This window comes from Corvus moneduloides, chromosome 1, assembly GCF_009650955.1.
Source record: "Corvus moneduloides isolate bCorMon1 chromosome 1, bCorMon1.pri, whole genome shotgun sequence".
Lineage (NCBI taxonomy): Eukaryota > Metazoa > Chordata > Aves > Passeriformes > Corvidae > Corvus > Corvus moneduloides.
In genome coordinates, this window is record NC_045476.1 from 70,080,583 (window position 1) to 70,105,151 (window position 24,569).

The 24,569-nt window shown below is 40.5% G+C and overlaps 1 long non-coding RNA gene across 2 annotated transcripts in view; it reads left to right on the forward strand.

The window, feature by feature from the left end:
- The window catches only part of LOC116446687, a 64,980-nt gene extending 41,125 nt beyond the window's left edge, over positions 1-23,855 (forward strand). For both annotated transcript variants that reach the window (XR_004241313.1, XR_004241311.1), the window contains exons 2-4: positions 400-493; positions 17,835-18,025; positions 19,756-23,855. This is a non-coding gene — a long non-coding RNA (uncharacterized LOC116446687). The remainder of the gene's footprint in view (positions 1-399; positions 494-17,834; positions 18,026-19,755) is intronic.
- The last annotated feature ends 714 nt before the right edge of the window (positions 23,856-24,569 follow it).

Below are 24,569 nucleotides of genomic sequence, written 5' to 3' on the forward strand. Positions count from 1 at the left end.
GTAGAGATGGCTTCTACATCACGACGTTGGAGGAGCTGGGTTGGAGTATGTGAAGTGAAGGCTTGGGTCTTTGCTGCAAGCTACATGCTAAAAATGAATTTTCTGTTTGCTAGGTGAGCACCTGAATATCCTAGCGTTTCTAGATGGGTTTGTCTGTTAAGTGTTACCCTCCTTTTCCTGTCAGAGGAATTATGAAAAACTAAATCGTGAATTTTTTTTTTTGCCTTTTGCAACAAAAAACTGTTTTTGAAATCAATAAATGCAATTATTTTGCCTGTCAGTGGTAGGATATGGTACACCACTCCACATAATGCCACACACTTTGTTTTATGTTAAGTTTCTGTACTGTTGTTCATTCCCTATTCCCATTTCTCTGTCTTTTTTTTTCTTCTTCTCTAGTCTTTCCTTGTATGAAGATGGGAAGCCACCATCTTCCAAGCAACTTGCCAGCAAGTCCCATTCTCAAAGGCTTGAGTTGACTGGTGTCAGTAGGGTAAGCAGTTCACCTCCCCCACCCCCTTGTATATATTAGTCTGCATTTAGCAGAACTGGAGTTCATTTTTCACCTTGCCGTCTACCAGAAGGCCCAGGGCTGGAGTATTTTTCCTTTTTGTTTCCATCCTGTGTTGGTATAAGGATGCCACTACCAGCAGCTATTGAAGAGGTGCTGTGGCTTCCTCCCCACCTTCAAGTCCCTTCTCATGTAAGCACATTAGCAGGTTTTAAGAGATAAATGTCATTTGTTTGTTCTCTTGAGAGGCTGGGGAAAGCTCTCCTGTGATCTGTTGAGCAGCTGAGATATAAAGGTGCAGTGCAGCTGGAGGGAAGTGGTGTGAGTGTTCTCGTCACCTGACTTGCATTTTACGATTCTCAGCACCCCACATATGCCTAACACATTGAGCTCTGCTGACAGGCTGTCTCCCTTTGAAATGGAAAAATATGACCCCACTCATGAGCACTTCTCTCTGAAATTTCAACCTTAGTGCTATGAAGTCCCTCTTGTTCTCCTCTAGGTCTTTCCTCAAAGGGATATAAAAACCTCTGCACTGAAACAGTTTTGGAAAGGTTAGTTCTGCTTTCAGAATGCCCTACCTTTTCTCCTGTGCCTGACTACTTTCATTAAAGTGTCAGGCAGGCTGGGAAAAGCCACTTCTGCAGTCAGAGCAGGGGTAAGTCTCAGCAAAATGGTTTGGTCTGGCTCAAGTTTATAACAGATGCTGTAGCAACACTCATAAATCTGATGTTATTGGCTGTCCTTTGCTAGAGTTATGTGGTTCATACCATCATCCCTTGTCGCCGGAGAGTTCAGAAGAATGCTTTATCATTTTGTAAAACATTAACATAAGCCTATTAAAATGCAAAAGCATCACATTAATATGGGGTAAATCACCTAGTCTGGAGCCTTTAAGGCAGGCTGTGAATTATTCAATACCATGATAGATTTAGCCAGCGAAACATAGCAAGCCTCTGATTAGCCCCAGGATAAATTTCAAGAGGTCATTAAGATCAATATATCCCTTTAAATATACCTTCTGTGTGTGAGTGTATGTGAAACTGAAAAAACAAGAAAAAAGAAAAGGAAAACTGAAGTCTTAGGAAAGACAATCAAAGAGATGTCAGTCTTATAGGTTATAATAAAACATGGCTGATACCAGACCCAGCTAAAATAGCCTGGAGGCAAAACCACCTCTTGTGTTGTCCTGCTTACAGCAACAATTAGGAGAATGGAGTTCCCAGTAAGAAACATGGGAATGAACCCCTGATAGCTGAGTGTCAGAGACAGTTTGTCAAATACCAGGTAAATAAACAAACCTGATTCCAGTGGAGCTGCTTCAAACAAAATGGAAAGCAAACACAGTTTCAGCAATATCCAACCATGCACATAAATCTCATGCACATAAACCTGTTCAGTATTTGTAGTGGAAGAAAACCCATACAAAAAAAAAAAAAATAAACCTACATGGGGTATTTGTATGCTCATTTATTTGCTTTTTTTTTTTCTTCTTTAATCACAGATTATGTCAAGTGCTGTCTTTCAGTCTCTAATTAGAAATATCACCAACTGGGGTGAGCATTTACCCCTGTTAATCTGACCAGGAGGTGCATTATGAATAATTTTGTCCGTATATTGCTTGTCCTGCTTGTTTCTAGCACAGAAAAGAGTGCTGTACCCACAAATGTGTTTGATCAGGTATAGGACCTTGTTGCTGCTGCATGTGTAATCAACTTCTGCCATTAATGTTCCTCTGGGAGCTGGTAAATGAGTAGCATGTGTAATTTCTTCATTAGCATACCTGTTTACTCCCAACTGTGCTTTGAAGTAGATTGAGGCAGGCTTCCCATCCGGCAAATGCTGTTCCTGGACTGGATCCACCACAGTGGTGAGTACCAGCCTTCTGAAATTTAGGTAGCCTATAGTTGTTGACATATGTTTTGACCTCTGTCCAGTGTCAAGGAGGAATGTCTTTGGAGAGCTCAAGAGCATGTTCCTAGCATTTGTGCATTGGAGGTTAACGCAAGCAGATCCACAGCAGAGTGCTCAAATTCCCTTTAGGATGGTATTTGTGCGCTGCTCAGCTCAGTGCACAGAGGTGAGATCCTTGCCACAGCTCCTTTCCTGCCCTCCCGTATGTAAAAGTGTAGTGTATTGGTAAGTCATATACTGATTTTTAAATTGCCAGTGGACTGAATGCATGTAATACTTTTACACAGATTTCCTGAGGCACCTCTAATGTCCAGGGAGAGTGAAGGGTCACAATGAATAGAGTATATATGTTAAAGAAAGCCTGTTCTTTGGCTCTGACCCACACCTCTGGCACCTCTTTCCAAAAGAGTTAGGGATGACAGTGGACCTGCTAAGCTACCAGGCAACTTTTAATACTCACCATTTTGAAATGGGTTTCACATAAACACCTATTTTCTTATATTTTCCTCTTCTCACTCTGCTCACTTTCAGAGCTTTATGGCAAAGCACATATCTCAACAGAGCTCCTCCTCCAAAGCACTTGTACCTCTTTTTGTGTTGTGGCTCCGAATTTTCTAGTAGACACAAAGCTCTCTGTGATGCCTTTCCATGAAAAGGCTTTACTTTCACAGACACTGTTTGCATCTGTTACAATGTCATGAATCCCTCAAGAAGGCAGCCAAGAAAGACTTTCAGATAGTTTCTGACTGTGCTCCTGAGACATTGCAACAACATGAGTGGGTTTTTATGGTGTAAATTACAGAACTGACATGAAAACAGATGAGTTTATTAAAAGAGAGTGAATCACTGATGACATTTAAGTCTAATTAAGTCAAACTACCCAGCTTAATGATTTTGTTCCCGAGGAGGTAACTATTTGGGAATTCAAAATGTTTAACACAGATCTTCTAAAATAGGGTATTTGTACCTAGGGGTGCCATTATCAGGGTGTGTAATAGCAAATGCTTTCGCTTAAAATGCTGTGCCAATGAAAATCACAGTGAAATTTATCCCAGCCTTTTGATAATCCTATCCCAACATGTAGTCATGGTTGAATAAACAGTGGGGGGTAAGAGCAGGGCAAAGGATGTTCAAAATGGGGATAAGATGGTTAAAGCAAAAATGGTATATGTCATCTTCACCTATGAGAGTTCCCTATATTTTTATGTTCAAAAGATACAGAGGGAATAATTCATTTTGGTCTCAGTACTGAAAGTACCCCGAATTAGGGGAAAGCTGCTAAATGCTGACCCTCACAGTGATGTACTCCACATATTTCAAAATATAAGTTCCTGTTAAATGCTCACCAGTGCCCTGATTGACTTTTCTTAGTTCTCTACTGGGCTGCAGCATTTCTGTCTCTATGCAGCCAAGACATACTTGTAATAAATTTTGATTTGCAGAGTTTTCCTGCAGCTTAATAGTTCAAGGGTATTTTGTTGTGTAAACTAGATATTGCTCCTCTGACATAACTGCTGTTGTATAGACAATCCTCCTGAAAATTAAGCCTTAGACTCCTTCCTTCAGCACTAAGATGACTGGCTGCTTGCTGTTGAAGCACTTCAATAGAAAATGCTGTTTATTTCTTCAGCAGAGTTTGTTTAAACAGCCCTGTTATCACTGATGGCATGCAAAGCTCAAAGGGGCCAGTACAAGCCTGTATGCCATATCTGCACCTTCTGAGAATTCCAGAAGTCACATCTTCATCTACATATTGGAGGGATAGATTGCATGTAGAGCTTTTCCCCTGCTATTCTGCAGTCAGGACAAAGTCACTACTTGATAACAACAAAGTTCTTGACCCAGGTCCTCTGGGGGTAGTTGTTTGCTTTGGGGGTTTGTTTTCTAATTTTTGGGTGCGTTTTGCTGATGACACTAAATGTAGCAGAAAGCAGAACTATAGATCTTGGCACTTTAAATGGTTTTTGATGACTGCACAGAGCAAGAACTGTACCTGAAATGTGCTTCTTGTTAAAGGGTACCCTTTGCAAGTCTTTGGCTTACTGAAGTTCTTCGTTTGGTCCTCTTGGCAAACATGTAGCAAGATGTTATGAGGGCTCTGCAATGCTCTCTGGCAATGCTCTCTTCTAACCACAGATTTCTGTGTAGGGTGATTGGGCATTTTTAGGTTCCTCAGTTCATATATTTAAAATCTGTCGTAAGGACTGCAGAGAGTTACCATTCAGAGTTACAATTACATGGACGAAACACATATGCATTTTATTTGCACATATACCATTTTATTTGCAAGGTTATCCTCTTTCCTATTTTGATTTGAACAGCATCACTGACTCAATTTACTCTTGTGTTTCAAGAAGCAATAGCCACCAGACTCTAAAACATCAAGTGATGTACTCAGTACTTTACAAGTATTAGGTCCTTATTAGGCAACAGTGACCTATGTACAAAACGAAGCCAAACAAAAACAACAAAAAAAAACCAACCCAAAATCTGAGAAACAGACAAAACAATCCCACATGCAGATAAATAAATAATTACTAAACCCAGATTCATTTCACTGCATCTGCAGTATGTGAATAAAGCTATCACATTTCTTGCTTCGTGGAGAGTTTGTCATCTGTTGTGTCCTTGCTTCGCTATAAAGTTGCACTGGATCTGCCAAAGCATATATGCAATATTAAACACCACATGCAATGCATTCGTGCGCAGCAAATGTTATGTAAGCTGTTGAGATAATTTTAAGTCCTAATTTATGTCACTGCACAAATCTTCTCTGTTTGTTTCTCCAGCTAACTTTACCACTCACACAGTTCATTTATTGTTTCAACTGGGAACTTAGGGACTACAGTCCTTCTCTAAAGTCAGCAGGGCATTCCTAAATGGACCATGCTCAGAAGAATGGACATTTATTTAATTGCAGTGCATATCATTTATATATTATATTGTCTGTAAATGCAGTTCCACTGCTAGATTTTGTCCCACACGGAGAAACATAAAGTAAAGGGTAATCTTCTGGCTTGATAGGCCAGGAGAGAGGTATAGCTGTGAGTGGCTAATATAGAAATAACCAAACTTGTTTACATAGACAGCTATTCTGGCCAACTGCCAGGATTCCAAGCACTACACTTGAATTATACAGATATTTGCACAGCCTTGCAATCTGGAATAAATTTTGCAGATATTACCAACTTTATTGTGAGTGGAAATAAAAGTGTGAATAGCACTGCAATAAAAAGCTGCATGTTGTTTGTATTCCTTTCCTTGTAGATAGAGCAGCTGTTTGTTGTTTCATTGGGAGTGCTTAGTTTCACATTTCCCTTAATATCTAGCAAGCTGGGTGCCTTGGACACTGCTTGTCTGCATGGCTCTGAAGGGCATATAAAATACTGTGATCTGGCTTCCTCATTTCTTTTTCATGCAAGTTCTGTTAAAGTGTTCTCATTATCTAAAAACACAGTTTTAAGAAAGAAGTTGCAGCACTCTTCAGGTTTCATCATGCTGCAGGAGCTAGACTGGTTGTCATGTTCAGAAAATCACATGATAATACAGGATGTCTCCAGTCCAACCTCCTGCTCAAAGCAGGGCCAGCTGAGGGATCGGGACAGATTGCTCAGGGATTTAACCAGCTGGGTGCTGGAAAACTCCAAGGCTGGAGTCTGCAAAACCTCTCTGATCAATGTGTTACCCATTGTCCCCACGGGGAAAAAAGCTTTTCCTTATAGCCAGTCTGTAACCCTCTTGTTTCAATTTATGCCTGTTTCCTCTTGTAATCCTCATTTTCTGCTGTTCTTACTCTTGAACCCTTTTTCTGAACAGTGAAGCCTGGGACATCTTGTTCCATAGGACTGAGGCAAAGAAGACATCGATTAATTCAGCCATGTCTGGACTTGCTGTCACATACCCCATGTAACAAAGGTCCCACAGTTTCACTGTTTGGTTTTTTATGATAAGGGTTCTTGTCATCCTTGATACCCCTTACAGGTGCCAACTTTGAGTAAGCTTTAGCTTTCCTAGTGTTGTCCTTGCATGCCCAGAAAATATTTTTAAATTCAGTCTTTGTAGCCTGTGCCTGCTTCCACTTCCTATATACTGCCATTTCACACTGAAGCTTCATCTCAAGTTCCCTGCTTAGCAAAAGTCTCACGAAGAATCAGCCTGTCTTCCTGAATCTCAGGGGCAATCGTTCTTGCGCTCAAATGATGCTGTCATTGAAGGTCTACCAAATTCACAGAGATCCTTGGCCCTTGAGAACTGCCTCCCATCAGAATCCACTTAGGGTCCCCTGAATAAACTCAAGTCTGCTCACCTGAGTACTCTGCTACTGTCCTCCCTCACACTTGTCAGGATCTTGAACTTCACTATTGCATGGCCACTACTGCCAAAGCTACTACTGATTACTGTATCTTCAGCTCGTTCCTCCTTTTTAGTGACAAGCAGATCCAGCTGCGTGTTATCTTTGGTCAGCCCACGCAACATTGGTATCAAAAAGGTGCCTTTGGTTGCACAGACTCATTTTGTTGTGAGACTGCATCAGATTGTTTTGTTGGTTGTAGTCAACTTACAGGCAACTGAAGCAATCAGGTTTACTGGAATGGATTTTTGCCTTTCTTTCTTCGTTTTCTGAAAGACTTCTTTGAGTTACAGTGCTCTGATGTAACCTTGCTGTAGCTGGGTAGATGCTTAGTACTGAGATCAGTACAGCTGTGCACTAAGGTATCCTGCCAGACCTAAACTACATCTGTAATCTCCTCTATCTGTATGCCTTACTGACCACCTTAATACCAGGACACAGGTGCAGTCCCCATGCTGCCAATTGTCATGCTTGGTTGGATTCCAAGGGCAGAAACTGGAGGCTTGGGGGAACTACATGAGGTTTTTCCAACTTTGAAAATGGCGGTATGATTGTCATCCAGAGAGAACACTCTCTGACTCTCTATCATTTCTCAAAGATGCCATCCTTTGCCGTTGCTTGCAATGTCCTCTGTGGATAAGAAAAGGCTCTGAATAACCCCTGAACTCAAGGACAGTAGAGTCCTATTACAAATTCTTGGCATTATCCGTGGAAGACGGTGGGCCTCTTGAACGTGGGCAAAGACTTTTAGAACTTTCTACCTCCACCAACAGACTTCCCTGACTTTACAATGGCTTATGCGCCTCTACCTACAAGAAGTAAAATGTAGAATTTTAATTCTCTTCAACTGAAAAAAGCAGAAATAAGTTACTACAGAGTGTTGTTTAAAAGCTGGTTTTTGCTGCATGACAAAGATGCGATGGATTTGTCATCTTTCATATAAAATTGAAAGCAATTCACTTTAACTTCTATGAAAGTAGGGAAAAAAGGTGATACTGTTTGAAGTTATACTTGGAGCAACTTACGTGAATTACATAAATATGACCCCCTTCTTCCCTTTAATGTTCATTCATCTACTTGATCTTGTCTCTGATATATTTCCTTTAAACATTCCTTAGTAGCCTTCAGGTCAAAAGTGCAGATTTGGAGGGCCCTCCATGATTAAAGCATATATAATTGTCTTGTACAGTCCAGTGTCTGTTGTTAGGCATTTGGGGAAATCTCTTATTTTTGGTAAGAGTATACAGCAAACTGCATGTTCTTCAGTAAAGGTTATACACCTGTATTTGCTGTCTCCTACTGCTCCTATTTTAAGAAGACAGAACAATAAGTTTATGCTCAAAACTGACTTCAGTTTGTTGTATAAAATGAGAATGCTATTTGTGGAAAGAGAAAGGGTAAATTGTGGGGCATAATAAAAAGATCTAACCCTTAATCTTGAAATGCATACTAATTTTTTCAAGCCACTTGCCAGTATTTTTTTTCCTTCTTTAACTGCTTTGAAGAAAAGTAGTATTTATCCTTTTCTGATAATCAGAGAAATAAATACTTCTGCCCAGGGACAAAAAGAGTGTTTTTCTCTTGTGTTTTGAAGGCAAGTGCATGCTCACTTTGCTCACACTGCAACAACCTAACAGTTGTATGGATTCAGTAGTGGGGCACTGAACTCAGGCTATGTCCTGCTGAGAAACTAATGACTTCTACTTGGCTTGGAGCAAGAAGAACAAGCTCCTACTTGCTTGCAGAATGCCATGTAGAAATTAACAATCAGATGAAAACTGTGGGGTTTATTATGGTCCTCAGACTACTTGTAGGGTTGATCTGAAGTGTATCCTCTGATGTGAAACAATACCTGAAAGCCTTCTCCCTCTGACCTTCTTATTAAGCAAACTAATAATTTGAGAATAAAGGAAGCAGTAGAACACTTGCTGGTATGGTTAATATAACCTTCCTCTCTTCTGAAAGCAAATCCCAGTGTCCTGTCTCAGTTCATCCTCTGTCAAAATTAACCTTGGAGTTGCTGAAGTGAGAGAATTCTATAAAGGGCTAGGATAAATGCTGATAAAACTGACAGTTTTGGAAAGAAAAAGGAGCAATTGCCTATTATTTTGGGGAGTAAAGTAAAAATCCTTTCTTTATTCTCCACAGAGATAGTCTCATTAAAACTGAGTCACTTGACTACATGTAAGTACTGCATGTGGTCTGTTTCTAGAATAATGGAGAGACCTCAGATATCCACCTCATTCTTTGGATCTTATAAACAGATTAACCTATCTTTTAACAAATGCTTTCTAAATAGTATGGAATGCCCCTCGGGAAGAAGTGAGAGAAAGAAAATCCTCCTAAAATTCAAGAAGAGAGGAAGCTATTGCATGCTTAATTACATTTATGTAATATTTCTCTACATCAACCACATGATCGGGGGAGTGAAGGAACTGAAAACTACTATGTAGAGGGACACTTACAGATTCCTTAAAATTTCTCACTGAAGATACCTATCCTGTACAGCAATCTGAACCTACTGATTCTTGCTTTTACAGACTCCTTAGAAGTAACCCATGTATCCTCAGGGGTCCAGAAACCACAGGTTGAAATATCTGAGACTATAATTACCAGATCCCTCAGTTGTTGATTTCAGCCAAATTGGCATCTGCTGAATACTGCCCTGTAGATTACTTCAAAGAAGCCTTTAGCATCATTAAATATGGAGTAAATCTAACAAATGCATGAACTTGTCTTTTGATTGCATCTAATACTGATGCTTATTTCCTTTGGGCAAGTGCTGACTCTTGTCCGCAAAGAGTCTGCAAAATTGAAAGGAAGAGATGAACCATTCAGCCTCTCAGCTATGATGCCAGAAAACAGTATATTTAGTCTTATCTCTGGTAAATACAGTTTTGAAGGCTGCCTTATTTTTGACTACTTTCCTCTTTTTCTGTTTTAAATTCATAGTTGCATCCACATGGCATCTTCTTCTTTACCAAGAAGCCAGAACATGAGAGATGTCATCCTTTGCCACGAAATTGATCTGGATATAAGTGCCTAATTGTGTCTTAGCTGGTTTTTCATTATCAAAATTTTCAGTGGTCACCAGCCGTTGCTCTTTCAGTGCTCATTGTGTCTTTCCCTTTTTTTGTCCATTCAGGTACACCCCATAGGTTATGGACATGTCTAATGTCCCTGCAGCTCCCGGTCTCCTTATCACCTGCTCCTTCTTTTGCTTTCAAAAGTGCTCAAGTTAATTATTTAGGTTCCACTTTGTAATTCTCTCCTTTGCACTTGAGTGATGTACACACAACCACAGGTCGCATCTCGCTTCTGCTTCTTCCACTACAGAATATCTTGAAAGGGCATTCATGAGCCAGAGGGACTGTCTGTACTGAATTCCTTCCAAGGGACTTTGCAAATCTTTCTCAAGCAGAAGTCCCACTGCTCCCATCAAGTCCCTCTTTGAGACTTTCATTTCTTTCACTAAGCTGCCTTGTTGTCATTCTTCCTCCAAATGTTACTGACTTCAACAATAAGATAGAAGGGGTCTGTCACAAGCTTTTCCCATGAACTTACCTTATTTTCTCCTAATTGCTTTTGTTCCTGGTCTTTTTCTTGTCTTTTTCCTTCCCCGGTGATGTGTGACAACATGACTGAACTCTTCCATCCCCTCCTTCATCCATCTGGTGGCTCCTTCTATTCATGTCCTAAACGCATTTTAATGCTCTACGTCCCTAAACATTTAGTAGTAATATCATTATAGTCCTACTCTCTTTCATCTTGAGTGTCATTCATTTGATGGTAACCTCTAACCTTTTCCCACCTTTTACACACCCTCGTTGTTCCTTACTGCTATGTCAGAAATGCAGCTCCTACAACAACCTTCTTCCTGACGATCAAACCATGTTTTTACTTCATTGAATCTTCTGGCTCTCCCTTCCAAGATGAAATGCTTCATCCCAATGCCTCACCAAGCCAAATCTCCATCTTTGGTTCCTTTTGTGTAGTAACCGCAGTGCTCTGTTTGCTTTCCTTCACTCTTGCTGGCTGCTGTTATCTCCCAGAATGTGGCTATCTCTTTTTTCTCATCCAAATTCTTCCTCAAAGCCCATTTTATCAGAGTCATTGTCACTAGCCTGTCCTCACCATTCCATATTATTTACAGGCCCTTTAATGATAGGAGAAAAAGTGGAAAGCAAAACCAAACCCAACAGGAGTGCTTTAAGTTGTCGCTTTCTCTGCATCTTCAAAAGAGTCTTTTGACATCTGTTCTTCAGGATAAAGTAGGACAGTGTTTGTCTTGTAGAGCACCACAAACACTACTGGTGCCTAACAAATGTTGTTAATGACTGTAACTGGTCCTTTCTTCTGAGCAGTCACATGGAATTGTCTATATTACAGGAGTTGTATAATCAGGCTGCTGTCTCAAAGGGCCTGCTGCAAGTATCTCCATCTCCCTTGTGAGAAGCAGAGCATGACTATGTATTAATAATGAGCTATGAGATGCTTGAGATTTTCATCTCCTTGCTAACGAGAAAAAGCCAAAGTAAATGTATGTAAGAGATCCTTGTCTGAAGTGAAGATAAGATGACATTTTCATGAGGTTCTAAAATTCTCTTTAGACTCTTTGTTTGTATTGTATAAAAAGCTGCTGTGACAAAACACAGTCAATGTGGATGAGAAACAAAGGGGTCACTTATGTGAGACACGAATACTATTTCCTGAGGTACTCATACTGTCAGTGGAAACCACAGTTACTTGCTGGCTGAAGAAGTGGGAGTCTGCTACCAGCTTCAGCAGAAGGGGAGTTTGATCTCACTTCCCATTTCAAAAGCTGCTCAAGAAAAATATTAAGACCTTTGAAAAATGTGGCTCCGCTGCTGAACAAAGTAGATTACAGAGAGTGGCCAAAGAATTAAGTGGCTTTCGTAAATACGTGTTCAGAGAGACCAGATCATTCAGAGGTTTCCCTCTCTCAGCATAAACTGGGAATTTGGTGAATGTCTTATATGAAGACTAAGTCCTTGTTTTGTGTCTGAATTCCATGGCAGAAAAATGTTTGCCCATGCTTCCATTCAATGTGGATTTTTAAATGGCTTGCAAATAGCTTTTCCAACATCAGACTGTAGTATGTAAGAGCAGCAGCTCCCAGGTGCAGTTCAGAACAGTAGTGTCATAGCAATGTAACCACCTATTATAGTGGAATATGGACATAAAGGGATTAAATTAACTTCCAGCAAGAAGGGAACATTTACAAAGGGTCTCTGAAAGTCGAGCTACACTAAGATCTTTGTTCTTTAGTAAGAATACTGTTAGATTACAAAACTCCCTTTATCTAAGACAAGGAGCTCTCTCTTGGGTTGATGGAGGTTTTTTGTTGGGTTTTTTTTTGGAAGAGAGGGGGATGAGTGAGAGGAGTGGTTGGTTTAAGTTTCCTTTTCCCCTGAGGACTATTACCAGCTATTCACACACTTGAGCTTATAAAGAAAGATCGTTTTTCCACAGTCTGCACTCTCTTTCCTAAAGATTTAAAATAGAGCAGTGCCAGAAACATTAGAAGGCTTCTTTCTGTGAAACTGCACTTTTTGTTTTACAAAACAGACTTCTGAACAGATTAGGAGTACATTTACTGGGGTTTTAAAAACAGAGAATACCTAGTCTGAAAGTGACTCCACCACATTGCTGTTGTGGTCTCTTATAACAAAGGAAAATATTCAGTTTTAGTGGCACTTCTTTACCCATTCCATACAAATCTGAACAGCCATACACAGTGTGGGGAAGCTCTTAGCATTCAGCTTGTTGATGCTGTCTGCAGTTCATGTTGGCAGGGTTCCCAGCAGAGGTTTTATATCTGAAGGTTATCACTGCTTTGATCATATATGGAATATCTCATTTCAAAGTGAGAGGCAACCCCAAATTTGTACATAACTTCTAATGGTAAAGACTACTCCACTATCAAAAGGAGAAAATAATTTCTTTTTTGCAGTGATTTTTTACTTTGTAAAGCAAGTGATACACTGCTACTTAGGTCTGCAAGTGAGTTTTCTTGTCTGTTGCACATGAAACCTCTTGAGACATTGAACATGTGCCTTTGCCAATAGGTATTAGCATGCTTTGCTTCCCTCTCTTAGGCAACTATTTCCATTAGATCTTAATACTTTAGGCAAGAGAGAGAAAGCAAGAGAGACAGTGAGAGAGAGCAAATTCCTCTTGAATAACACAGCTTGTTTACAAACCTTCCACAGCCTGAACTAAACCAACAGGAGGTCTCTAAATTAGCTATTGGAAAAGCATTTCAGGAGAGTTTGTGTGCTGGAATGGAATTGATAATAAAAGTTGCTTGTCTGTACCCTGTGAGCTGATTAGCTCAGGAAGAGTACACACAGTGTTACAATTAGCATTCAAAGCCTATTCATCTGTACACTGGCATGGAGAACAGTCTCTGTGGGAGGCTTAACTGGGAGAATTATTCCTTCTTCTATGTTGTTTATAGTTAGTTGAGCTTTAAAGGATCCAAAGCCTTTAAAGAGACTTGGTCTTCAGGAAATCATTGAAGATGCTAGAAGCTGAGGTGCGTAGAAATTGTCAGGTCTGAGAGGGTCTTCTATATTGCTCTCTACCAAGCCTGGCATTTTGTACTACAAAAACATTGTTTAATCAGTAACACATCTAAAATAATGTCACTAGTCAAGATTCAGCAGCCAAGAGAATTGAATGTGTTATACATGGCAATTCTTCCTGCAATGTTGCAGTTGCTAATATAGATGTAAAAAACCACAAGAAGTTGAGTAAATTAGTGGTCCTACACTAGTATTAATGTGCCCATTTTTTCAGGTATAATCGTAGACCCTGCATTTAAAGAAGAAATTAAAATTTAAATAAATGGGGCTGAAATACCTTGAAGCACCACAAGTATGTGATTTCCTAACATGGGGTGTTACATTAACAACGCTCTTGCGTGCAGGTGTATCCAAACAAGGCCAAAGTCCAAACTTCCTTCTGACCCTTCCATAACTGTCAGTATCAGTGAAGATTGACAGAAACCCAAAGGATATTTACACTTTTCCCACTCAATCAAATGCTACATTAAGAATCCCAGACTCCCCTATTCCTGAGTAATGTGCACAAAACAAGCTACCTTCAGACCTAATCTGGGGGACTGCCAGTCCCGAGTGCAATGTTGCATTTTCATTTGTGTGTCCTAGGAGCCAAGGTTTTCAAGGACAGCATATCCATGTGAGAATGGCTATGGGCCATGTCAGTACTTTACAAGCTTCCCCTCAACAATAGGAAAGAAAAAAAGCCTTAATGCTCTGGGGTGAATTTGACCTCAAAACTCTCACGAATTCCAAAGTCAGTTTGGATTTTGTTTGTCTTTTGATTTCCAAAAGGTCTTCTTCATGTCTATTTTGTTACTACTGAGGTTATTTGATCTCCAGCTACTACTTTACTGTCACATTGCAGGAGCCTGAGTGGTGTAAACACCTGTCCCAAGGGTTGAGAATCCATTCAGGCCATTCCTGACACCAGACAGATGTGGGAGCTAGAAAGGTTGTTTGAGCAGCCAGCTTGTCTTTCTACTCTTTGCAAGATTGCACCCTGCCTGCATTTCTTCCCACTAATGCCTCACTGAATACATCTTTGTGTATTAGCAGGATGGTACCCTCTTTGATAGTATTTCAGGCTCCAACTGCTTTTAACATTCAGAAATGCCCTCTGAGCTTAGTCTCAACTCCTTCCTCGTTAGCCTGCTTCTGCGTCTCAGCATCTGCTGAGATTGAGTAATTCCCTTCCTTCATTTATATTTATATTTTGAAGGTATTTATAGATTCAAGCTATGGCCCCACAAGTTTTCTTTTCTCCAGGTTATATTTATAGATCTTTGATAAGCATCCCCTAGTATTTTGTTCTTATCTTCCAATGCTTATGTGCTGTTTGTTAGCAGTTGCTTTGCTGCCTTCCCACCCCACACACATGATTTTGCTCTGCATTATTCCAAAAGTGGTGATACTAGGTCTCATTTTAATGTAACCTTAATAATTGAAAATGAGACAGCCCCAGTAGATACAATACATAATCCATCAACAATCCAGCCCTGAAAAATATTCTTATATGGTGGCTATTTTCTTACCTCTCAGAAGCTTGCTGATGTTTCTCCTGCTGCTTGGGACAAGGAGTGTCTCTAGCTGTTTGTACAGCACTCAGCACAGCGGATTTCCACTTGCCTCTGGATTCATTTTGTCATTCTGTAATGTGAGATAATTAGAAACAAAGACAGCAATGACTGAAGAGCAAAGAATCAAGTGTAAACCCAGAATCTCACCAGCTCTGCTTTTGTAAAAAACTTAATTTTCACACTGAACATTCCCAAACTGCTGTAACTGTAAGAGAGTTAGAATTGAAGGTGATAATGATATGGACTGGTGCAGATTTCCCTGAACCATATGCAAGATCAGCAATCTAGGCTCATAAATTAAGTTCAATAGCTGTGAAAGTGCCTTGAATTATTTAGCTTACTTGTCCAGTGAGAACTCAAAATTATTAAACTCTTGCCAGCTGCTGTGTGTACAGTATTTTTCACAGCACATTTTTCCTTGTGTACAGTTGGCATATTTTTAAACAAACATGGTCAGTCATCTTTCTGCCCTCTGACTCATTTTGAGTCCTTTTTATAAATTTTTCTTCCATTTCCCCCAAATAACTTTGCTCTAGTTTTGCCTCCAAGTTTCAGACAGAGCCTTGATTGTATCTTAATGGGTATTCTGACCTTAAAATATCTTGACTTAAGAATTTGTCTGTGTGACAATGCAAGCTAGATTCAAGAAAGAAGAACATGATTTTCCTCTTAGTTTACTGATTTTTCAGCTTCTCAGAACAAGTTAAAACTTAACTTGTTCTGAAACAACTGGGGATTTTTCTCACATCTGCCTAGACTTTCCTCTGGTGAGAAGGCATTTTCTTAAACAAGTCCTATCAAAAGGGAAACACTTCTGTAATTTTAAATAGCGGTAGATAACAGGAACTTTGTTATGCAGTCTTGCTGTTTTTAGGAATGCCCTTCTCTCTTTATCATTTACTGGCTCCTGATACTTGTAGAAAGAGTTGATGTTTACATGGACCTTACAGAACCTAGGAGAAGTGGGGCATATTAGAAGTACACTGTTTTCTTAAACATGTTTTTCAAAGGTTACCCTAGCCCAGAGCAGCAAAGGTTGATATGTGCTTGTTGGAAGTTTTGTTTGGTTTTCTTTTCTTTTACCTGAAGAAATTTAACCTTTTAAGTGAGTCAAAAAGACGTGTTCAGGATCAACTAATCTCGTGGAATTATCCAGAATATTTCATGGAACAGAGTTAAAGCACTTGTCACAGCAGAGGGGACAATGGCTATCAGTGTGCCCCTGAGCCTGCACATCCTGTGCTGTTTTCACTTTTTATGCTGCCTTGTGTCTCTGAGTGAGGGCTTGGGTTAGAAAGCCATAAAAGTCCAATGGGGTGGAATAATTCAAAGCTTGGAAACTCAAAACCCGTAATTTCAGTGACTAGTACACCTGTAAGATCAAGTTATACTTTATAGAGGAACATTTCTCTGACAGACTCTTTACATATTTTATATGTATATTTTATAGGAGGGTAAGCAATTTCCCAGTATCATCATCTAAGGTTGCATTTTAAAAGAATTGCCTCTTATGTGTGCAAAAAAATAATGGCCATAGAGCACAATTTGCAAATCGGTCATTGCCAGCAAACCTAGAGGATGTTTGCTGCATTTTGATACTGTTAATAGAAGCAATAACCGAATGACGTTTAATAAGATCATTCCTAGATGAGGAAATGAGGGATTATTTGCCTAGTGGGCCATTTGTATAAGGAGATGCTTATTCAAGGTTGAAAATGTTTCCAAACTTCAGCAAAAATCTTGGAATACAACCCTCCAATCTGCTGTCACTTTATCTTCACAAATCTAGGGTGCTGGTGTAAGGGTAAGGTGTGGAGATACTGTGTGAGCTGCTCTGCAGTACCATAATATCTCTGCTTACTTTTGTAGCTAAAAAAAAATACAAAGCCCTTTTGCCCTTTTAGTTGTTGAGAAGTGGTAACCTAAATGTAGAACAAATGAAGTGTACTATCACTAGGGGATTTCCAAAAGAGCATTATACTAGTGACTGTAAAAGCTACATGTGGCAGACTGAAAAAAAACATAAATCCCCTTGTTTTATGCTGTTACAGCTTTGACAGGGCCCCCTCTTGGGATGGTTGCTCCCAAGATGCATTAATTCTAGCACTTAAGCTCCCATGTTCAGTGGAATAGAGGCATGAACTGACCTTTCCAGAAGGAAAAGGTTAATGTTGAAAAACACTGATTTCAGCAATCCGCCTTCTGAAGGTAACCCCAGAGTTTATGGTTTGCTTAACTACACAGTGTTGCTGTTCCCTTGAAAAATAACTTCCTTTCTGAAGTGATCTATGTAGCTGAACCAGTGTTCCCACTCATAAACTGAATTTTAATTGCCTGCTATCTCTCTCGTATGTCTTTGTCACCTGAGAGCATGGAGCAGATGTTTAGATGCATCTGCATCTTAGGTGCTGCTGAGGTGGCAGCCAGAGAGATGTTCTCATAAAATCTTCGCGGTAGTTCTTGCCTACGGTCATTCTGGGAGGGGCCTCACAACAGTGCAGCTGCTTCAGGAGATGACTATCGTCAGCAGGATAATGGGATGTCCTTATCCACTCGACATCAGTTGTTTAAGTTACTCCAATTACATAACAGCGATGGTAATCAGACAACCGTGTCGCATCAAGAACGTTAATTGGGGTTTGAGTAGTAAATCTGAGAAAAGGAGAACTTGGGTTCAGTATTAGGATCAATTCTTTCAGGGAATCTATGGAGTAGAAAAGTTTCACTGGAGAAACCATGGAAACTTCATCGCTTCAGTTACCTGAAGTGACTAGACAGGGCTCTGGAGCAACATAGAAATTTATTTTCCATTGACAATTCAGAAGCATCAGATGCATTACCTTACCTAGCAGCTGGTGTCTCTGCTTGATATCCTCTGAATCTGTTTTTTCCAGGAAGCTTGACAGCCACCTATGAGGAAAGTGGACTTTGTGACACATGAAAGAGACCCCTGGGCCTTGAAGCTACTATGTGGCAGGGAAATACTTCATGTCTGCCAAAAGCCTTGGAAGTGCCTCTCATGGCTGCTCTGTTGTTCTGCATAAAGCAAGACGTGTATTTGCATGTCCTCCTGCTCTGGCTCCAGGTAATCCAGCCTCTTTCTTTCCAAATGGGAGTATAATGGACATATGTGGTATGGGTGAAGTACAGACCACTACACCAGTTCCACAAGTTCAGCTGAAATGCCAATACAAGGGTGTTTCATCAAGTGATTGTGGTGCTCTAGGGCCATAAAGATCATTGCTCCATTCATTGCTTTGCCTTGTCTTGCTTTGAATGAATGGCACTAATGATGCTTCCAACCCTTCCCATCAGGAGGTTATTTTGCAGTTTCATGGAGTGCCAGGACGCCCCTCCTGATACTGTCTGACTTACATTTTTCATTGTTCAACTCCATCCAATTAATTTTACTTAAAAAAAAATCTTTTACAGTTTTGTATTTTTACATGCTCTGAATATTTTTAGGTAGTTCTCATAGTCCCCAAGTAGCCATTACTGAGAAATACTTTGTTCTTCCTTCTTGGAAACTACATGCTGCATTTAATTGTAAGCTTGTGATTGCCATGAAGAGAATAAAAAGTCATTTAAGTCAGAACTGATTGGAAATTATAGTCATGGGACAAGAAACCAACAGGAACAGTAGGCCAAATCCAGTAAAGTTTTTAGGTCATTAGTTTTCCATGAAATAACTGCTGGCCTTGTTATGATACTGGGACTCTATCAGAGAGCTAAAACCCTACATTAAGAGACTTTGTTGCTTTGTTGGATACAAGACTTTCTATTTCCATATATTGAAAGTATTTTTATTTTATGAAAATATGTCAGAGCAGGAAGCCCTGACTGTGGCATACATGAGGACAGACATTTTCACTCAGGGCTCTGGGGGATCACAGCTACATATCATGGGGTGGAGGCTGGTGCTGTACCTATTTTCTTGTTGGTCGATCAATGACCTTATAGAAAGTTTTAAAAAGCTTTGGCAACAAACTGAGGAGACAGAAGGCAAAAGGGTGCCCTGATCTGCCCAGGCCTATGGTAGTACAGGGAAGGAGGACTTTCACAGAAGACGCCTTTCAACAAGAAGTAACACTGGTTAGCCCAATGTTTTATTTCTTATGTGAGTGTAGTAGCATTGTCACAGCAGACATGTCTATACCACCATCTCTGTTAAAAGACTTTATTATATGCCTAGGAAATTGAGGAGGTAAAAATCTCCTTTTTGAAGCTGCTAAAAGGCAAATTTCCAGCCTGAACAGAAGACAAGTGGCAACCAGGCTTGCAAACCAAGCGTCTAACAGCTTGGACAAAGTGCAAAGAAAGCATTTCAAAAGGAATAAAATGGTGTGGCACCACACAATGGCAGGAGGGCTTGGTGGTGTGCAAGCGTTTTCCAAACACTATGATAGTGTGAAGTACATCCTAACACTGATAGAAATATTATCCAAGGCAGACTGAGCCATTGGTCTAGAAGGCAAAAGGGGTTCTGAAATAACCAGAGCCTTCAAAGTAGTTTTTAGGAGAGGGTGCATGCCTCAAAAATTACAGACTTTAAAGTACTCTAAACCAACCTTTAAAAAAGCTGGAAAAACAGTATAATGTTCATGATTGTATTTTCTGCGATGTTAATTCTCATATCCATCTGTCCAATGCTCCTGTATTACTATTCCTGCACAGGCAGGATCCATCATCCCTTGTACTATATGCAAAACATCTAACTAGCTAAACAATATCTAACACTGCACTGTGTGACTGTTTCTGCTTCTGCAGGAACAGTTTATACTGGCATCTTATCTATCAGTTTGGTCTGTTTTGCAGCAGAAACCACCTGAAGGATTTTCTGAATGGTCAGATCCTCCTCCTATAGCGCTAATCAACACAGCAATGCACAGATTTTGCCTTTGGAGAGATGTTCAAATCAGGAGATCCTATGGAAAATCTTCAGGACTGTTTGAAATTCCCATCTGTGGAGCTCTTGTGTCGAGCAGTCAAGTGCTTGCTTGTGCTGCTGTCCAGAAGTTCAGACAATGACCTATTTGACTGCCAGTCGACACCGCGTTAGTCGGCTGTCTCTCCGTTCCAGAGAGACTGGGGAGCTCCCGACCCAGCCTGGCCTGACTCTTTCAGGAGCCAGGGAGCTGAGGGATGATGCTGCCTGACTGGTGGTGCTGGGACTGACCAGCTCTGCCATACACTGGAAGTTGTAATGAGAGGCAGGAAGGTCAGCAGCATGGCCACACACCCCTGCGGCCAAAGAGGCCAGCGTGCTGCCCCATTCCTCCCAGGGCAGAGCGGCTCTAGCCAGCAGGATCTGGGGAGAACCAGGATTCCTCTCACCCATGTCCAGGCCAGCACAGTCATCACACTCACATGTGGCTGCAGTGTTGCTCCAAGTGAAGCAATGTTGGTGCATGCCTTTGGGAGCACAGGAAAAACAGAGGACCAAGTGTCATGGCCTGGGAAAGCAAATAGGTTGATGGCCACATCAGCCAGGGCAGGCAGTGATGCAAGGGAAGCTGTCAAGGACAGAGTGACCCAAGTGCAGAGATGCAGAGTGCCTGGCAGAGGTCCCTGAGCTGACCCCAATTGTGTGCCAAGGGACCTTGCTCCCAGAGCCACCAGTGCGGTGAAGGGCCTGGGCATAGTCCCAGGGGTGTCCTCCAGTGCGTGGAGGACCACGTGGGCAGTGCTGACAGAAGCATTTTTTCCCTCTCCCTCTTTGCAAGGTCTTCAGAAATCTGGCCAAACCAGGACCAAAAGTACCTCAGGGCTCTTAATGTCTTTTGGGTACATTTTTATGGTTTATTGGCAGTATTTTTGTTACTCCTGGAGATCAGCCTTAGGGAGATTCTTCTGTTTGACTGTCCTGTGTAATTCCTTGCAGGCCAAACTGCATTTTAAAAAATGGATGTCATTTCAAGGGTTGCTGTTTAAAGAACATTTTTTTTTCCTATCTATTTTTTTTTCTGTAAAGATTCCTGTTTTGCAAAGCCGTTTTCTATTTGACATTTTCACAAAAATAAAATTTTCATGAGAAATGTTCATTTCAATGAGCCTGGTCAGATGACACAAGCTTTCCATCAAATGCAGTAATTTTAAGACAAGATGGAGAAATGTGGAGAAAAACAACACGTGAAGATTCAAAACAATAAATTAGAAACACGAAATATTTTGTTCTCAAAACCAGCCAATTATTTTAAAAGAAATCTATACTTGGTTTGTTCCTTTTATTTTAATGAACATATGACAATTGTGGTTTTATCCTCTTTTCAGGTCCTCTAATAACCAAGATTGGCAGTGTACTGGAAAGGGTATGCCCCTGCTTCTTGCACTTCCTCCTGTTTGGCTTTTCAAGCCCTGAAGCACAGTAATTTAGATACCTGCCTTCCATGGTCACTGCTGCAATGCCTCTAATCCCAACCATAGTTTAAAGTGCTTTAGTATCTTTCTTGGTGCTATTACGAATTCCTGGAGACACACACATACTACAAGCTTGTGGGTAAAGGAAGACGTGCCTGATTTTCCTGCAATTTGACTCTTTCAAACAAGAGAACATTTTAAATTAGAAACCTCAAGAAAATTATGATGTGGCACTTCAGGACACGCAAAAGATACCAAACAATGCTTATTTTAGGAACCTGCGTAGCCCAGGCACTGAGATCCAGGAAATATTATGCTGCTGCATTTGGATGTTGTGGTTTCGTCCTCTTTGCTGTCTCTACTTTAACATTTTGATTTCTTACTGCTGTTACCAAAATGACATCAGGACTTCTTCATCCAAACCAGCATTTCTAACTATGTAAGCTATACAGAAAGGATACTGTGCCAAGTGCTGGCAGTATCCCAAGGTCTTCTGCTATGTCAGGACATCAGCCCTCTTCTTGAAAAGACCTAAAATTAAATGCATTTCCTCATTATTAACTTAGTTCTATGAGAGCTGGCAGCACAGACCAGCGTGATCTTTCTGTATTAGACATTTCAACATTTTTGTGATCTTTTCTTTGGGTGCTGCAAGGTGCATTTTGCTTTGCTCTGATTCTTGTGCTTAAAACCTGTTTCTGTAACTGAGTGTATTTGAAACATTTTTCCTTCTTTCAGTTTCTTTGGTCTGGCAGTGAACAAGCAGATGTTTTGTGTCACTGGATAAACTTAAATAGTATTTTATTGTCAGAATTTAAATACAAATGCCCGAAACACAAAAGGAAAAAAGTATTTTACTTTTTTGAGCAGAATTAGAAAGAATGCAACAAATATGAATCCTTCTGCATTAATGGGATTTAACACAAATATGATTGGTTTCAGGTGGTCAAATGATAATACAGAATGGAAATCCTGTATAATGGCACAAGTTACTTGGAACTATTTCTTTGCTGGGCCTTTACATATTTTTTAGGTGGTTGTTCCGATGGAAAACATGGTCTTTCTACTCATGTAAGCATCTTCCCAGCAGATACGTTCTTGCTTCAATGGCAATAACGACTTCTTTCTATTCCAGTCTCCGGAACTCTTAAGTGTATTATTTTCCCACAAGATCGGTGAGTTAAATTGCCTGCCATGACACATCTGAAAATTGTTTCATTCCCAAAGAACACAAATGAAGCACTTCTCACAGAAGTAGCAAACCTTTAAGGGTACTTGAAGTTGCATCTTTTGGACCACTACTTATGGAAAAATTGTTCCAGGGATTTCTGCTGTTTAATTTTGAGTATTTTTTAGTTAGTTTTCATTTATTTTTGTCTTGCATCTTTGGATAAATTGCTGACATTTCTCCAGGACTGACCAGTACTATGTTGAACACCATATGCAACCAGCCTTTTTTTAAAAACTTAAAATATGACCATCAGGAGCTCAGACAATGAAAAACTGTATTTCTCTCAGCTTTTCTAATTAATTACATAATGGACAGATTGAATGAGTAAACTGTCTGAAGTGGCTGTTATGTGTTTTCCTGGGGCTTCTTTTAGTAATGGCTGAGAAAAACTTATGTAACTACCAAAAAAAAAAAAAAAAAAAGAAGGGGAGTGGAAAAAACCTTAAAGCATTTGAATTGCAATTTATTAACTGCTTCACCAGAAGCAATAGTGACTCATACTTTCATTTCTTTTACAGGAGATAAATCTGAGGTGGTTTGGCTGAGGCACAACTCTTCCCTGGGGGAAAAAAGGCCAAAAGCCAATTCACAGAAAGACAGGTTGAATACTAAAACTCAAGATGACAATCTGACAGCCACTTGGCATCTGCTCTCAGATGCCAGCCAGCTGGCTTCTCACAACAGTATATGCACCAGCAGCATTGTTAGGAAGCGCTTGCTGAGAAAGCCAAGGCAGTCCCTGCTTCGATGCAACACCTCCTGTGAGGCTCCTCTTGCGCAGCGCCCAGTGGGTTGGTGCGTCACAGCTGCGCTGCTCTGGCACTGCTGTCTTTCCCCACAATATGTGCATCCCCAGCATCCATAAACAATTAGCAAATTACTGATGGGGGCTAATCAGTAATAACCACCTGATTTTCTGAGCTCCATCCTGCTAATATACAAGAGTATTTAGCTTTATGCAAGGCAGGGCCAACCATTTGACTCCAAGGACAATGTGACTGTTGGGTGAAGGCTTCAGAATGTTGGCTCTGTGGACTTGGAATTGCTTTTGTTTATGCAGTGCCTTGCAGGAGATGAACCCATCTATCATTTTGATTCCTAGTGGCAGTATGGCTTTGATTAGATATTGTGTTGGGAGACAGCAAAAGATTCCATCCTTGTTCTGCTCTAGAACAGGTTGAAAAACCTGTCGGTTGAAAAAACAGTTGTCATACAAAGCTGTCATGCTCTGCTCTTTCAGGGAGACACCTCATAGCCCTGTTCTCAGGCCCCAGTTGATGCCATGATGATTTTTTGCCTTTTCTTTTATACCCCTTTTATACCCTTTTACAACTTCTGTATTCTTAGTGCTTTTTGCCTACATTCTTGGACTTGTTTGTTAAGCTAGGAGACTAAACATTTTAGAAGCTTTGTAGGTAGGGGTTAGTGTGCCCCAGACCCCAAGGTCCTCTCTAGAACATACTTTGTAAACTAAGATAGAACCATCCAGGGGAAGGTTCCTCGGGGAGGGGGGCTCACTCGAGCCTCTCATTGGAGAATCTTTGATAGATATGCTAATTAGTAAAACCTATAATGTTATACCAGATCTTTTGTGAGGTGTGCACTGCAGTGTGCATTGGGGTGCATTCCACCTGGATATAGTGCACCTAAGGATCCTTAAAATAAATACCAAGGGAAAATCCCTTTTTCCCTTCTCACCATGTTTGACTCTTGATTTTAAGACCAGGAAAAGGCATCACAGTGACTACAGTGCTGAAAATGTGCTGGTGCTGGTGATGTGTACTTCACTCAATGCATAAGCCATTTTTCCCAGTAGGGATAAAAATATTAGCCGGGAGAAATGCTTGTGTCTGTAAACAAGGACCACACTGCATCAAGAATGGACCTGAGGAGTCTAAACAGCTGCTAAAGGTGCATCAACTTCAGGTCATCTTCTCTGCCCTGTCTGCACCAGCTTTTTCAAGTGCTCCTGTTTTTGGCTCTGAGAATCCCGGTTCTATCTCTGGTTTACTGATAGCTGTCACAGACACCCAATCCATCA